Source organism: Gambusia affinis, linkage group LG14, assembly GCF_019740435.1.
Source record: "Gambusia affinis linkage group LG14, SWU_Gaff_1.0, whole genome shotgun sequence".
NCBI classification, from domain to species: domain Eukaryota; kingdom Metazoa; phylum Chordata; class Actinopteri; order Cyprinodontiformes; family Poeciliidae; genus Gambusia; species Gambusia affinis.
The window spans coordinates 26,133,919-26,151,954 of NC_057881.1; the positions used below are offsets into that span (position 1 = coordinate 26,133,919).

The 18,036-nt window shown below is 38.0% G+C and overlaps 1 long non-coding RNA gene across 1 annotated transcript; it reads left to right on the forward strand.

Annotated features, from left to right (window-relative positions):
* The first annotated feature begins 5,289 nt into the window (after positions 1 to 5,289).
* On the forward strand, positions 5,290 to 6,370 carry LOC122843957. The gene is made up of 4 exons (XR_006372804.1): positions 5,290 to 5,420; positions 5,588 to 5,649; positions 5,730 to 5,792; positions 5,966 to 6,370. It is a non-coding gene; the product is annotated as an uncharacterized LOC122843957 (long non-coding RNA).
* Positions 6,371 to 18,036: the final 11,666 nt, after the last annotated feature.

Here is an 18,036-nt window from a genome sequence, read left to right on the forward strand (position 1 = left end):
TTAAGTCAGTGTTAGAACTGTGCCCATATTTGAGACCAAAACATGCTTAAATTGCTTCATATATCAACAACTTAGTGTCCTGTTGTATCCGGACACATCCTGGTAAGCTTTTGGAAAAATAACCAGTAAATATCATGCTTGGTCTACCATTCTATCTCCATTACTATAGCTGAATAAGAAACTTTCCCTTTTCCAAGTTATCTTTTCAAAATAAGCTGGAAGAAGGTTTTGAAAATACTTTTCAATAAGCTCATATTTGTGTATTCAGGGTTTTTTTGTTGTAATATTGCAATCTGATTAGAGCTAGATTGGATTCATTGTCTGTAAGCAGAAAATCATCATAAATTATATTAATAAAGGCTTAAAAACAGCAGCCCAAGTAGTCAAAATATTAACTTAGTGTTTTGAGTAACAGACCTAAATTTCTGATTAATATTCTGATTTATTCAAGACAATGTTATATATTTGTAAACTTAAATTCAGATAAAATATAGTAAATAAATAAAAACTAATTTATGTTTAGGACTGTTTAGACTTTCATTCATTTCTATCAATTTGTTTGTGCCTGACAATAACCATTCCCAGGGATCAAAATATGTTCTTTACTGTGACGTTAAAGCAAAATCAGCAAGAGCCCAAAGCGCAGCCGAAACAAGTGTATGGTTCACCAAACGTTTTATTACAAAAATGGTATAGAAAAGGCTCCACAGGGTGTGGTCACACTGGTAGGTCAGGAATGGGGGATCCACAGGCGTCTGGAACCCAACCTGGGGAGGCTTGGGTGAATGGACAGTGGGAGGCCTTGGGGACTCAGGGGACAAACAGACGACAGGGACAAAATCCACTAAGCAGAGGCTGAGTTGTTGAAACGATCCAGGGTGAGGCAATAAAACGGGAGGGTTTCAGGCAATGAAAATCAGTAATCAGAAGACTGGAGGCAGGGTCAGAGACAGGCAGGGTTCAGCAACAGGGGGTCAGAACTCTTCCTACAGGAGAAGGAGTAGGGAAAAATCTGTGATAAAAAAACAGGCAGGATCAGAAAACCAGAAAACTCTTTAGAACATGAAACAAGGCTCAAGTTCACAAGCTTGTGTGAAGGACAAGGCTTGAAGAAATACTAGCATCATCCTGGATTGCTGAATATTTGGTTAAGGGTCCCAGGGATCATTGTTCTCCGCAGAAAGAGCTGATTTTATAAAAAAAAAAAAGAAAAAAAAAAGAAGAAGACTAGCAGAGTTTCCTTCATTCATGCGAGAGATAGTGACTAAGTATGGCTTCTTTAGAGAACACTGAGAAAAACAGCTGTACACCATGTGATGTGAGCTTTGAAGTGTTAATGCACCTGATTGCTTAGCACTATTATGTCAAACATTTTAGGACAAGTTTCAAAGAAGTATCACCAGTAATAAAAACATGATCACAAAAATACTGACAAACACAATTTTTGCTAACCAGAAACTGAAACAAACTTTATGTAAAGACAAAGAAAAATGTTTTTTGCCTTGAATATGTAGGTAGGAACAAGGTTATTTTTATACATGTTTTAAATGACGTGAAATACATCGTGGTAAATACTTAGCAGGCTAAAAGTTTTACATGGATCTTATTTCCTTTAAATTAACAAGGATTGTCTATCTTCCATTTGTTACTTTAATGTTTAATATTTTACTATATTGGTAAAATACTATATTTCAATAAGCAACTTTCAACTGAGAAGATTCCAATACACCAACAACAAACAATGTGCATTGATACAAATGTTAAACCTGAACACCATGTCATTTTCCTTTCCCTTCACGATAATGTTCTAATTTGTGAAAAGCCCAATAAGTTATAAAGATTATGGTTTGTTTCATGACAAAATGTGAAAAAATTCAGAGGGTATGAATACTTTTGCAAGGCGCTGTGCAAATGAAAATCTAGCCAGGTTTTATTTTGGACAGCAGCAGTAATGTAATGGATACAGAGGGGACAGCTAAGCTCCAGTGTTTGATGGAAACTCATTAATTACCTCAGACAGAGCAGCCTTTCACAGCCTTCAAGTTGGTCTGCCCATCACCTGTCTCACTAAGGTTAGAATCACGGAGCTCTTCTAATGTCCTGGAATTGTCCTCATCACACAGAGAAAAGCTGCCAGTGTCAGCCACTGACAGGGCTCTTTTGTCAATCCAGAGAGGGAATTTTACAACATGTTAAAAATGTGGTGATGCACTGCGTCAAAGGAGAAAAAGAGTCAGTTTGACAGCTAGACATGAACTAATTTAATTTCAAAATGATGAAGCGACTTGACAGGCTAATGTCAAGTTGCATCCAAACCCTCCACTACCCCATATAAAACATGTGGAGCAACAGGCAAATGACTAAAACACAGTCCCATCCTTCACAACAGAGCATAAACAAAACAAAACAAAACAAAACAAAAAAAGGACATGAGCCAGAACCCAACACGCAACCAAGACAAGCGGGTGGTTACCAAAAGGTTTGTTAGATGCAATGAGATGGTGTCCAAGTGGGCCTGCTAGTTCTGATTGGACTGGTAGGTCAGGGATGGGGGGGTTAACAGGACCAGGAATCCAGTCTCTGGAGGGTTAGTTGAGCAGCAGAATGAGTGGGCTTGGGGTTATCAAGTGTTCACTGAAAACTGAGAATAACAGCCACCATCCAATGTTTTGTGGTCCAAAAACTGTCCGGAGGGTCTCGGGCAAAAAAAAAATAATAATAATAATCCAAGACACAATGGACACGAAACAGGTCAGAGTCAGGGAATGGTTCAGCATCAAGATGTCAAAGTCTTCTCAAACAACTATAAGGTCTAGGCAAAAGCAGGGGTCAGAGACAAGCAGGGTCAGAAACCAGAAACTCTGAACATGAAGCAGAGCTTGAAGGCTGTGACAGAGGCAGCAGATGATCTCACACTGAGAATGTGAAGAGGAGCTGTTTGAATAGAGAGCAGGTGAAGATAATAAGCATTCAGCTAGAGAGGGAGAGAGTAAGCAGCAACATCAAGGCAGAACTGAAATCATGACAAAAGAAAAATGATTGTATCATGCTTGTCTGTCAGTGATGCTTTATTTGTTGAAGCAAGCCATCAGGTTTTTGAGAAAAAGACCCTGGCTGGCCTTAGTTTAACTAAGCAGAAGAAATGAAGGGATCTTACTAGTAGTTGTGGTTGGACTCAGCATGCAGTGGAGGAGATCCTGTTAGTACGGTGAGTGAATCTGAGAAGGAGGAATGAAGGTTCAGAAGGTGGGGACTGAGCATTGAAGAGCGGGTTGGCTGATGATAGCAGGGAGGGGGAATGGATGTTGTCATCAAAGAAGTCCAGGACTAAGCAATAGATATGAACCTGGGAGTGCAGAGAGACATTAGGTGAATCATCACGTAGGTTCTTAGTGCTTCAGATCTAACTACTTGAGAAAGACAAACCCACTGGTTTGACTAAAACTAGGCCAGCGGTTTTTATCGAAGAGGCATCTCCTTTTTTTTCTGGAAATGAACTAAATGCAGGGAAACAGTTGAGTTACAGCCGTATTTTAAGGTGAATGAAGAGAAAGAGGCTGTAGTGTTATTGGTGTTAGTCTTTCATAAAATAAAAGCTTTTTATGAACAGACACTTTCAACATTTTTTAATGTTCAATTAATCAAACATGATTAATTGAATATTAAAAAAGCAGTGTGCTATAGTTCCCAAGCATTACAATTAATAAGGTTGTAATAAAAGGCATCATTGCTAGTTTCAAATAAATACCTGATAACTAATTTTAATTTCTTAAAAAGGAATAAATATTTTTATCATGTTAGAAAAATAAACATTTTTACATGATAAGATAAGATATTTTGGTTTAATAGAACTTTGACAATTCTTTCCAGCCGTGGCATCACAGCTTGGATTTCTAAATAAACTTTTCCTCTGGGAAATGTTTGCATCAAACCTGTGATTTATTCATGTAAAATGCTGCTTTTTATCCTAGCAGGTGTTTGATGCACTTCTCCATTTGTTTATCAAAATCTGATAGAATATGGCGTAATTCATCCTGGAACGAAGCTGCTCATTGCAGTCACTGAACATGAAAATTGGATTCAGGTAGATAAGTCAATCTGTGGGTCGGATCCTTTTACTATTGACCTGAGTGAGCGAGGGAGACTGGAGACAGAGACAGAATATTCCTCCACCATTTTCAAATCCATACGGGTCTCTGAAGATTTGATTTCTTTTTCTTTAGTTAACATGTCTGCACTCTTAAGACTCCAATGAAATGTACAGGCTCTTCAACTGTTTTGTCCGGTTCAAAACATTTACCTTAACAATTTGACAATAAAAGCAATTCCAATCAGTTTATTTATTTTCAACCACATCAAAATACCCGTTATCTCAGTACTTTAGAAATGTAAATAAAAATAAATCGCATACATGCATACATTTCAATTGATGCCAGAAAGATGATGCAGTCGATTTCAGTTCATTATTCAAGTTGGTGAAAATAAACAGAAAAGCCCAGGAGACTGCATGGAGACATTGACTTGCACTGCTGGATGAGAACGTAGTGATAGAAATGAAAAAACATCAAGCTCTTTATCAGGACACTCAAAGATTCTTTACAATAAAATCAGTCATTCCCATCATGCTCACATTCACATGTTGATGGTGGTAAGCTACTGGGTTTACTGGTGGTAAACCAGGCTGTTGATGGTGGCCTGTCAGCCTGTCAGCCTCCCCAGAGCAGCCTCCACAGCTGCTCTGGGGAGGCTGACAGAAGTGAGACTTCTTCTGATCACTAGCAGGCAAGGCTGGAACTGGTCACCCAACAGTTTTTCATAATTTTCTCTCTATCATCAACACATCCCCCATATTACATATATGTGCAGGATAGATTACAACCATATTTCATAGACTTCTAGCAGAATCGTCAACATACCCAGTAATGGTCATTTACATACAGTACAGACCGAAGGTTTGGACACACCTTCTAATTGAATTCAATGTGAAGGTGTGTCCAAACCTTCGGTCTGTACTGTATTAGTTATTCTTCATTATAGTCTTCATTATAATCTTGGTGGTCCCTGAAAATGCTTTCCTTCCAAGCATCATAGAGAATGTGACTGGTATGTGATCTGAATGGCTTTCCTGACCACATTGTGCAGTTCAGTTTCTCCCAGTTTAAGGTCTTTAGCAGTGCCAGTGCATGTGTTGCATAGTCCTACTGTAACCCACATAAAGTGGGTATGCCACTTTAAGAGAAGAGGTTAAGGAAGCTGGGTGGTCTGCCTGGCCAATTAGAAGTTTGGTTTCCAGAGCGTCTGGACCAATCAGGGTGCAGGCTGCCGTTGTAGATCCCGCCCTTCTCCCCCGGGTCTGCAGTACCGTTGGTTTTGCTCTAGAGATCCGACGCGGTGAGACTGCTGAGCGGGGCAGCGCCAGAGTATGTATCCCGACAGTTAAAAGTATTTTTTACATGCTGTATTATTTACAAACTGTATTGTGGATAAACTCTTTTGTACATAGATTTTATGTTGATTGTCCAGCTTTTGTGCTGGAAATATTTATTAAATGAATATAAACTGAACTTCAGTTTTTTTTTACCGTTAGAGCCGTTAGGAATCGTTGGCTCTTTCTGGCAGTTATTTCAGCTTGTTCTTCATAGATAAAAGGTAAAATTTAGGCTTTAACATAATTTTATTTTATTAAGTTTATATTATTTAGATCAAATATGCCTTGTTACATCGTCTAGTGCCCCACACATCCGGATTGAGACCCACTATACGGTTGTCTGAGGTGTGTCGCACTGAGATCGGTGAGCATATTCGGAGCCTTTTATTTGTGTTTTTGTCATTTGTTACATTGTTGTTAAAAAATATCCGTTGTTTTAGTAACTAGGTAATGTTTTGTTACTGTATTAGAAAGAAGGATTAAAGCTAGAACGGCTTGGTAAAGTCCTGTATTTCTGCTGGTCCTGTCTGTTGACAGGTCAGGGTTTTTCTTATACTGGATCATTCCTGAAGTGGATCCCTCCTTTGATTTTGATGGCGAGCTTTCCCACCTGGACCTAAAGAGAGAACAAGATTTCGTCTATCCCATTTGGAGTCCTGCTGCACCCTGCAGTGTGGTAGAGAGTAACATACATCTTCACACACAGTTATGTGTGAGACCTACAACTGACATTCTCCATTATTATTGTTTTTTTTTTTTATTTATTTGATTACCAGGGTGCAACCGAATTATTTGAAATTAAGAATTAGCACTTGGCCAAGTATTATTGTTATTTTTTATTTTTTTGCATTTTATTGTGTGTAATTTTATTTTCATAATTGTGTGTTTTGTGCAACTGTTAATTGTGTGTTTTCTGTTACTAAAACCAGTTCTTTAAATACACCCAACTGCCCTTGTGTGTCATTTAAACACTCCACTGTGCTCCGATAGCCGAACCTATTGGCCCATTTATCCAAAATATATAATACCCTTCTCTACTGTGTTACACTACTCATGAGTATCACCATGATATTCCACAGCAATCAGTCTGATTGCCTCACACCTTATGTTTCATGTGCTAATCTGTGGTCTACATTTCCTGGTTATCACCTCGGGAGCGAAAGTTGATGGTGAGAAAATTTGATGAAATGTTGTGTGGTCTTTAATTTAAGAAGGCCTTTTTTATTTGAAAAGTTTGCATGTTTGCATGTTATGGCTCAGTTGAGGACGTATAAATAACACTGTGTTCGGAATGCTTATGAGAAAGCTGATCTAAGTTTAAAGCACAATATGATGTGAAATTAAATGTCTGACAGGTATTATGATGAAGTGTGGCTGCAGTTCCTCACCTCACCATCTGTGTCACAGTTTCCTCTTTCCCCCAACACTCCACGCCAGGGACCACACATTCTCCCCGAAATGATTTCTGATCTTATCCTTGTAAGTCATGTTGCTAGCTGTTTACCCAAACCATACATCATCACTACATCACTTCTCTTTGCCTAATCACAGTGGTTATAGAGACAACAACTCAGCTTGTCAATTGTTCTAACATAATTTTACAGCTGTTTCAGCTGGATAACAAACTGTGAAACCAAGTTACAAGAATCTTCTCCTAACTACAGCTAACAAGAACAGAACCAGCCAGTTGAAGCATTTAGCTAAACTGTAACTTAAGGAGTATGTTCAAAAAGTTAGCATTCTCTCACAAATGCAATTATAATTATCTTTGTAGAGACAATATTAAAGTGAATACATTGAAATATCTTCATCTACTTGGGATCAGCTAATAGTGAGGAGGGTTCTGTTTTCAGCACACTGGCTTTCCAATAATAGAAGTTCTTCAAATTATCAGGAACACAGTGGCTTCTGTAGTGTGACTGTTGTTTCCCAAATTTTTATCTTCAGTACAGAGCATATGCATAGGGTCCAGCCAAGACTGCCCATCATTACTAAAATTAGTTGGGGGTTTTTTGGGTGTTATTTTAAATTTGTTTTTTTCTTGTAGCAGTGACCCATCCAGCAGGTGGTGCCCTAGGCAACCATTTACATGGTCCATCCTAAGAGCCAACTTTGAGCCAGAGTCCAGTCTTCACACCGATCAGAGCAGGGGTGTCAAACTGCAGTCCTTGACCTTCTTAAGTCCACCATCAAGTCTTACTGAGTGATGCAAATGTCACCTGAGTGTGCTTCAACACACTCAGGTGCTCATACAGCTCGTTGGTACTCCTAAATAATATTTCCTGAGCTTTGGGCATAAAAGCCTTTGTTTCAAATAGAGAACCTTTTATGTTCATATAAGCTGCCTTGTGGATATTACACACAACTATATTAGATCCATCAATAATCAATAGATTAAGAACCAAACCTCCAAAACTGACTGATTTCTAATTAAATTGATTTCTAGTTAAATTACTAAAACATTACTTCCTCAAAATAATGTTTTATCTTTTAAATTATTAAACGATTATTTGGAATAGATACCAAGTTTCTCGATTAGTTTAAGCTCAATTAGCTTAGGCTAATTAAGATGTGCTTAATTGGAGCTAATTTGGCCTCACCAACAAAACTCTTAAATATAAACCTTGGCCTTAAAGCATACATGGACTGTGATGTCATTGCATTATTTTCTTGATTCCATTCTTTTTATATTTTTACTGTTTTTACTTTGATAGTTTATTAGTTTATCTCTCAGTTTGATCAAGTGTTTCTAGCTTGAGTTTGTTGATTTTTCATTTTTTTAATTAAATGTGTGGTAGAGTTTAATTTGTTAATAAACTGGAGAGAAGCATCTGATGGTGGCAGAAGTTTGCTCTGTAATTGGTGAGTTGCCGATTTCAGGCCTACTCCATTTGTCTCAGTCTTCAGACACTTCAGCCCCTTAAAGTCTCTGCCCCCTAATCAAAATAGCTCCACTACACTGGATCCTAAAAACAGAATGTTCTTCCCATTCTAGAAACCCAAAGTCAATCTGATTATAAAGCAAAGCCCTCTGAAAAAAAATCATAAAACTGTGAGATTAAAGGTGATTAGAAAAGTAAGATTAAATTTAGTCTGGTCATTCAGAGCTCACTAAACAGAAGACAAATCTAGTATAACCTATTTTGACAGGTACTGACAGCCTTTCAGGATTCCAACACATTCAGACAGGACATGTAATCCTTTCAACAAGTTCTGGGTCTTCCTGGGGTCATCTCCCAGTGGGACCTGCCTGGAAAACCTTCAATGTGAGGAACACATGAGGAATCCTGGCCAGAGCATCTCTGACACACATCATAGCAAACTGGATACACAGGTCACCGTCAGGTATCACAAGCATTATAAACACAGATGGTAACTGGGGAACGTTGATTGAATGAAGAGGCATAAATAATGAGAGGGGGAGTAGAACATGCAACTGGTGAGATAAATTATTTGCAACAGATGGAAAGAAGAAAGCTGGAGTCAAAGGAGATTGGCTGACTGTGCAAAATGACTGCATAAAGACAAAAGCAAAACACAGAGAGCAGGGCAACACTGACTAAACAGTACATGACAAATCATTTAATTGTGCATATTCAATCACAAAAATATGTGGAAACAATACACATGAACAATGAAAATCTCAAACCAAAGCCAAAGCTAATAGATTATGGCACCAAAAATGAAGTAGTAATCATTAAATTCAACATTCTGTTGGATCTCTGTCTGTTTCTAAAACTCTGTCCACCTCACTTGGGCTTTACTTGGGCTTTGACCCAATCTTGTTCTCCTGTGTGATTCTTCTTCTTATGAGTCAGCTCACACCTCAACTTTGATATTTTTATAATTTCAAATCAACTACTTGCTCTTGAAGACTTCAAAACCTCACAATGCTTTGTACTGCTGCCTGGATGTTTGATCTGCAATGCCCTTAGAAAACTACTTCACCCAACATGAGTTTCAAGAAGCAATGCAACAAATGCCGCAAACCTAAATCTTCAGAGACCTATTTTAATACAGAACCTTTGGATCAATACCTGATGTTTTTCTCACACCTCACATGTAGAAATGTTTTTTTTTTTTTCTTGGTTCTCTTGAGAATAAAAATAGTCTCATCAGCAGTTTCATATTACTAATATAAAAGCAAAAAAAAGAAACTAAAATTGGATCGTCCAGTGATTTCCTACCTAGTCTCATGACCTCTAATGGCAGCATCCCTGTCACACAAGAAACATACAGAAACAAAACAATCAAAACTAATCACTACAACCCTTCAAGATTATGTATGCTGAAACCAGAAACTATTTTTCTCTATGTCTATTTTTCCTCTATGTCAGTCTCATTCTATGTTGGCACCAGAAGTCAAACAAAAATGCCTGATGAACATAAAGCTTCATATTGAAGCTCAGTTATATAAAAAAAATATTACACTATGAAACCATTACAAACATTTAATCAAGCAAAGATATTCTTCGACCCCTTTCTGTCCATGGATTCACCCCCCCCCCTCCCGCCAAGCCCTTCTCGGATCCCAACTATTCTGGATTTCTGGACCCTGACCCAAGCTTTGCCTCACGACCACTGAGTATTGCCTGCCCCTCAAGCTAAGTTTGCTCTCTCTGCCTTCCTGTGTATGACCTCTGCCTGATCATCGTCTCAGTCCCTGGGTGTTGCCTTCTGGATCTCCTTGTGGAGAGTTACATTGGTTCCACAGCAGCCAATTCATCCTTGGTTCTCTGCTCTACCCATCCACTGCACTACAAGTCAGTTAAGCTGAATATTTCTAAGTTACCCCTCCTTTATCAGTGCATCACCAGTCTTCTCCCCTCTCTTCTCAGTGCTGTGTTTGATGGCCACATCCTGAGCAGCAACCAGAATCTGAATATTTTATTAAACTTGTTTTTTTCCTTTCCAAACTCCTGTGTATGGTTGAATTTCCGGGTCCCCACCGAGTGTCCTTACACAGAAGCAATGTTTAATATAAAAACTGTTGAGAAACCTTATAAAATAAAAAGAGATGGGGACAAAATGCTTCCTTGATGTGGTCATTTAAGTGTCCAATGCATGAGTTCTTCACAAAAACAATCACAGCACCTATTGATCAATCCTAACAGACTTTGACTGAAACCTGGTTGACACCATCTTTACCTGATGTTGCTGTAACAATGCCTGGTTAAAGTTTAAAGGTTGGGGAGATAATCCTGCTTAGGGATTTTAATATGAACTGGAATGGAAAGAAGAAAAGAAACTTAAAGTTGATGACTTCACCTTTACACAATTGTAGAAAGCCAAATACATGGACCACTAGTTTACAAACAAATCCAACATAATTACCAAGACCAATTTTCTAACCATTTTATTAAAACATAGTTGTTTTTTATGAGAAATCCCACTGCATATTCTTCTAAAAATGCATTTGAAACTTCATTCAGTAAAACTGTACGCTACTTACTGTATTTCTTACATTTCTACAACATAACCCAAAACTAACAGTATAAATCTGATGATATTGTCCCTTTTTGAGAATTGATGAATGAAGTGACTTCTTTTTAAATAAAGTAATAATAATAATTGTATTTACAATGCCCTTCAAGAAGAGAGCCAGTAAATCCTCACTGCTGCTCTACCCCAGCAGCATTAAGGTTGCTGCCATGACAGGTACCAACAACCTTGTGGTGACATCTCTGATAATCCACATCAACATTGTTTATTTATGTTATTTAACCTTAATTTGAGTAGGAGAGTTAAGAACAAAATGTTATTTACATAACAAATCTGGTGGATAAGAAAGACAATGGAACAAGGCCCACTCTGACACATTTTTTAAAATTTAATTTTCATACAGAGGTCTAATTCCCTCATGTCTCCCAGGGTTAGAATCTCTCCTAGAGGACGGAGCTGAAGCTCATTCCCAGCTCTATGTACAAACAACTGCTTTTATTTGAATGAATAAATCAGAAACGAAATTAGGTAAGCACTCAAGTAAAAACAGCTAAGTTATTTTTTCTTAATTTTTTTTATGTTTTTTGTTATTGTTCTTAAAAATATGCCAAATTCATACTTCATGCTAGCCATATTATAGGAGTTTGTGGAACAAACAAGATCAATGACTGGAACTCAGATTTTTACAGTAACATTTTTCTAACATAGTTTTGAGTAGCCTGTGAGCATTAAAGAAGGCCAAAGCACAAGGGTGTTGAATTGTAGCTTTAATAGCCAGCTTCTTAAGCAGCCTTTGTGTGTGATCATTCACAATGTGTCTGAATTTGACCACTGGACAGAAACATAGCTGGTGGAACTGCAGGAGCACATTAGAAAGCATGGGTATTCTTAACTGTCTATACAGAGAGGTGCCATTTGAATAGCACTTGGGGTAATTATGGTTGGCAGCTCATCCTCCGTCAGCTTTGCTGCTGATTCTGTCTCCTTTTTTCAATTTCCTGCCTCGTTGAGGATGCCAGTAGAGATCTGGAGAGGCCAGGGCCTGTAAAGCAGAGCAGCCAGGCAAATTACAAATGTGTTTTGAAAAAGGAAGCACAAATTGAAACTACTATCTTAGTTTACCTTTTGAGTGAAAATAAGACAGAGACAATAGAAGGTAAAAAGCTGTGGATAAAATGAATAGGCAATACATGTTGAAGTTACATGAAGAGATAGTTATCAAAGTTGAGTCTATTCACACAATTCATACACAAGGTAACCCTAAATCTTTCACAGATTACAGGTTATGATAATATTGGACAGTATTTACCCACTACTCTAGTACTTTGCAAAAGTTTTAGTTCCTAAACTATATTACTACAATTTCTTTTCCTAAGATAAAAGCTTCTTATTCCCATCAGTGTGATGCATTTTCCTTGTCTCTACCTGCCCACAAGGGTCTTTCAGGATCGTCTGCAGACAGACATGAATCCAAGATTTTTTTTTTAGCGTAATTAGCTCTATAAAAGGCAAAATAGGGTCTAGATTTTTCCTCAGGTCATTCCATCTCGCATATAGGAAAGTTCTGCTCTGACAGAACTGTTTCTCTTCATTGCTGCCTGTTCTTCAGAGAGATATGCTGCTTGCAGAGCCACAAACTCATGGTAATTTATCTCCAGTACATATATACCTGTACATGGATATATTGTCAATCACTCTCACACATACAAAAAGTCACACCAATTCACCTAATGTAAGCAGAGCACTCCATTAGCCCTGGTATTGCCCAAAAGATCCCAGATCAGATCAGTTGTAGAGTGTTGAGAAACAATGAATTGTTGTGATCTGTTGTTTTATTGAGACAATAAATGCCTGATCAACTCAAGATATTGTCAGGACTCAACTATAGATGCATATGATGTGTCTTCAATCATTTCTTGTCCTCTCCTTTTCCTCATTGCACAAAAATTAGCACAAAACTGAATTTATTTTCACTGAAGAAGTTCTAAACCTCTTTGGATACTGATAACAACAGCCCTGAGACATCAAATAGTGTATTTTCCTGATGTGGGAAGGTTTACTTTGAACTTTTTACAGTCTTCACTTCCCATTTTATTTAGATTAGCCCATAACACTCAATTTGTAATACGCCTCATTTAAAAGTCATTACTGGTTTTGTCTACTTGATTAAATCTGCATGGTTTTGATTTAGTGGCTGATTTCACTCTGAGTGGTACTAGAGAGTGCACATAGAGGAGGGGCTGCACATGTGTCACAGATCTCACAGTCTGCAGTGGAGAGACAGCTCAACATTGGATTGTTCTGGTTGAATCACATCAACGATCCCCATCCCTCCAATCCATCCATTATCTGTACACACAGATTCTTGAGAGGGGTGGGAGGCGTTAGAAGATATCTTCAGTGGTTGTTGAGCAGGAGGCAGGCTACATTCAGTCCAGCAGTGTTGCACATGGAAACTCAATGTTGCCATGTGCAACATTGTGATGAGGGATAATTTACTTGACAGTCATTCTTTTGCATCCACACACATGGACTAGAGCAGGAAGAGTTAAGGCTGGGATTCAAACATTTGACCTACTTTCTGCAGGGCATCAGTGCACCCTCCATCCATATTGATAATATAAAATGTTACCTCAAGAACACCAGCAGATAAAACATTTTACATATTTGGAAAGAGTATGTCAGCAACTTAGAAGTTAATTATTATCACAAAAGCCAGTGGACTCTGGGAAGGTGATTTTAAAAATAAAATTATGAAATTGTCATTAACTTTTATTCAGATCTGGGTTGTTTGGGGTTTTTGGTTAATATCTTAACTGTTTTCATTCTCCTTATTTTTATTGGATTAGTCTTGGTTTTGTTTTACTTTAGTTAAGTCTATTCTTAGTTATTTTAGTTTGATTATGTTTCAGCATGTGAATCTGTGTGTGAATAACTGTTGGAAGAGCATTTTGTTTACTTTTTCTTGTTGTTCTTTGGTAAGTAATAGGAGGTTGCCATGGCAATGGGTCAACAATGGGAGAAGAGGTGGTACTGTCTACTATCACTGGGAGTCCTGATGTCTCAGGGAAGTCCATGTTAATCTCTTTGTCAATGCTGTGAATGCTACCCATGGTTATTTTTCTATATGGAGTCAGAGTGTGTTTGGTGAGTGTGTTTCCCACAGGCAGTAACACATAGGGACTCTTAGTGTTCTGCTCTTTTGAAAGTAATCCAACTACTCATCAGTAGTTGGATTACTTTCTCAAGGTAACTGTAGCAGCACTGCCAACCATACATCCTAACATTTAATTAGATTTACTTTAAGTGTTATTAAAACATGAAAAATTCAAGTCATATCCAGTCACATTTTTCACATTTCATTTTCTGATTAAATGAAATGCTAAAATTAACAGTGTGAATCTGCTCTTAAATGGCAATTTCCTTTATTAAGACAAAACAGATCTCCAAATCAAGCATAACTTGCCTCGCTGCTGAAAGTTCCTGGGAAAATTTGTGACTGTTATGTTTTCTGGCTCCAAATGTGGTTTACTGAACTCTGAAAACTTTAAATATGCTAAAACATTAAGGAGTATGAAAGATTTCAAAAAGCAACTTATCATCCACTAGCCTAAAGAAATTCAAGAACAGACATGAAACAAAAGAAATTGACATATCTTCATTTACAATTACAAGACTTGCATATCTAAGGAAATGTAATTAAGTAGAAAGGGGTCCAAATGTTTTGCTAAACGTAGTGAAAGTACAAAAGTAAACCAAGCTGTTCCTGTAAGGTTCATCCTACAGTTAAACTGGTTGATACTGGCTCAAGCTGTGGCCCTTCATCATCTGCTCAAACACAGGCATAAATGAAGCCTTTGAGCCTCTTCATAGTAAATGGAGGCTGAATGCTCTATCAGTGGATACATACTGGAAACAAGCTAGCCCAGGATTCTAGATAAACACTGGAGAGCCACTGGCTGCCGTCAGCAGGCACATTCATGTACAGACAATAGTGCTCTGATCAGAACAATGATTATGCAGGCCCTCTCCCACCCTGTTATTTGCAGCCTACTTTCTTCATTCCTATCATTTTAATTAATTCTGTGATATTTCCAAAGTCTGGGCTGTATAGACCCCTAATGAGAAACCTCATCAAAAGACGCACAAGGCAGGTAATTTGAGCTGCTGCTGGCATGATAAGTTGCACTTACGGCCTCCTTCTCTGTTCCCAATTACATGTTTTTTCTTCTTCATGCCCAGCAGTGCCCATCATCAAAATAGTTTTCTTGGTCAGTTAAAGAACACCTGAATTTATGTTTTCTTCCTCCTCTCTCTGTATTGTACATTTTTGTTATTCTGACTGATATTTGTTTGTGTACTGATAGCCATCTCACTGACTTTAATCAGCCATCCATCAATGTGACAATGCTTTAAGAATAAAGGTTTTCAGGCGCTAGTTAATTAATCTGCCTGCGCCTGTCTGCCTGCATTGCTCAATCATGGAGTAAATAAACGCAGTCAAGAATGTAATTGTTTGTTTTCTGTGCAGAGTTTGGAAAGAGGCATTTTTTCATCTCAAGGAGCTGTGAAAGTTGCCCTTTCTATTTTCATTTATGAAAGGCATTTTATAAAGCAAATGAGGCAGAGGTACACACAAATGTCACATTTCACATAAATGAGTTTGTGCTCTCTTGCAAAAGTCAATAATTAAAGAGTTAGAGTAGGTCGTTGCATACATTCTATTTCCATTAACGTTGATGATTTCTATACACATGTATATTTTATCACAGCTTATTCATATGACTAGTAGTGAAGTCCCTCTCTCATTTGTTACCTACCAAAAACTTCCCAAAAAGCTTTTAAAGATCACCCTCTCAAACATTTTGGACAATTTAAATGCAGTTTTGTCTGTGCTGCAGTGACGGTTTCTGATATAGGCAACATGAGCAACCAGGGCTAAGTAACTTCATAAAAAAAAGGCTTTACTGCACTTATTTACGTTTACTTGAGTAATCTGAAACTCAAATAAGCATTTGAATCAACTGTTTTAACTTTGGCATCAGAATATCCAGAAAACAAGTGCAAGCCTGTTGTTTAAAATTACTTGAAAAACATTTGCAGTACTTTATTGTACGTACTTTTTCAAGTCTACAGGAGCCCAAAACACCTCACACTACATTCAGTTAGGAGCCTTTACATGTGACAGTACAGACATTGGTTGAATATCAACCCCGTAAATGTCTATTAACCTGAAGGACGACCTCAGAGAGCCTACTCATTATTCCAAAAAGTGAAAGATTACATACAAGAACTGTTGTTAAAAGGTTGAATAATAAAATAAAAGTCTCCATACACTGCTCCAATTGTATATGTCTGGAAGAAAGATGGCAGCTTGGGTCTTTGTATTAGAACAAAAACTACTCAGCAAAAAAAATAAAAATTCCCTGATCAACATCCATCACCCAGGAGGATACAAGACCTGACAGACACTTTGGATTATTACATCTGGTTTCATCAAGGGAAAGCTTACCATCAAGGTTTTGTTTCTGAGAGTTCCTGACAGTTTACTACCTTCACAATGCCCTGGAGCCTCAATGAATGGGTCTGTATCTCATTTGGACTAACAAGCGCCCCTGCAGCATTCCAAAGGAGCATGGAGGACACACTGGGGCTTCTCAGAGATAAATGTTGGCTCCCCAATCTGGATGATATACTATGTATACAGTATCATGGGGTAAGGCTTAAACCAGAGAATTTTGAGCTTTTTAAAAGCAAAGTAAGGTATGCAGGATGGATACTAGCAACTTGTACTGGCTGTCAAGTGCAATAATTTGGCCCTACAGCAGCTACTTAATGAGATGTGTCATGTGGGCACAGAAAGAGTACCGTATTCCACCTTGCAAGGAAGAGATTATAAGAGAATATATGTCAGAAGATGAAGCTGATCATGATAACAGTGCCTGCCTGCATTAAAGTAAAGGAAGAGGAACCAGGTAATGACTCTATTGAACCTGAACCACAGATTCACCCAGTAGAGCACAAAGAGGTTAAGAGAACTGGGATGTGGTGTGGTGGCGTAGGGGTTGAGCACAACCCACATAAGGAGGCCTTAGTCCTCGACGCGACCGTCGCAGGTTCAATTCCCGGCCTAGCGACCTTTGCCGAATGTCTTCCCCCTTCTCTCATTACCCACTTTCCTGTCAATTAACTATCAAATAAAGGCCACTAGAGCCAATAAAACCTTAAAAAAAAAAAAAAAAAAAAAGATCATGTGATCTAATGGTGATAAGAAGCCCCGTCAAGTACTCACATATCAGCCATTAGGTGACACTTCAGTGTATTCACATCCTACTGTTGACTTGGTGGATGAACAGCCAACTTCCCAACACATATGTACAACAAATACAATCTCACATATGAAAACATGTACCCATTTATTCAGATATTAGGAATAAGCTATAGACTTGTTGAAAATGGACTGGATAAGTCGATGTTCTGTAGACGTCAGGAGCCACATTTTGTTTTGCCGGGGTGTGTAACACACACAGAGGTGTGATCACAGTTTTGTTTTATTGATAATTTGGTAGAATTTAAATGGGGTAAGGAATGTGTTTTGGGGATGTACCATGGTACAGCATTTCTTTTAAAAAGACGAAAAATAAAACATAGAGCTGACTTCTCATCATAATGATATTTTCCTCTGAATCCCAGAATCGTTCAGCCCTGTTGATGACAAGTTCTTTTTGTTGGACCATCAAAAACCTGATTCACTTTGTGGAGATAACAAATAGAATTGATTCTTAGCTCTGAACCAGCATTAAATATGCCAAGGCGGAAATTGAATTTTAATTACTTGAGATGACGAAAAGGCAGAGAGAAACTTTGAGACGACTCACCAAGCAGTTATCTTAATCTAGACAGTTTTTTATCAGATACCTTTGTGATTTAAATGAGATTCGCATTGTATTTGTATACCTTCCACAATCCTGCTGTCTTGTGCCACACACAGAAAAACACTAAATCTTCCAGTCTGTTGTCTTTGACAGTTTCTTTACCCTGCATTCTCTATACCGGCAGGATTCTAAATTAATTAACTACTGCCTAAAAATCTTGATAGTCAGAATATTGTGATTCAGTATCAGATTAACAACTGACGTTCAGAGCTGTGAGCATACAAAACCAAA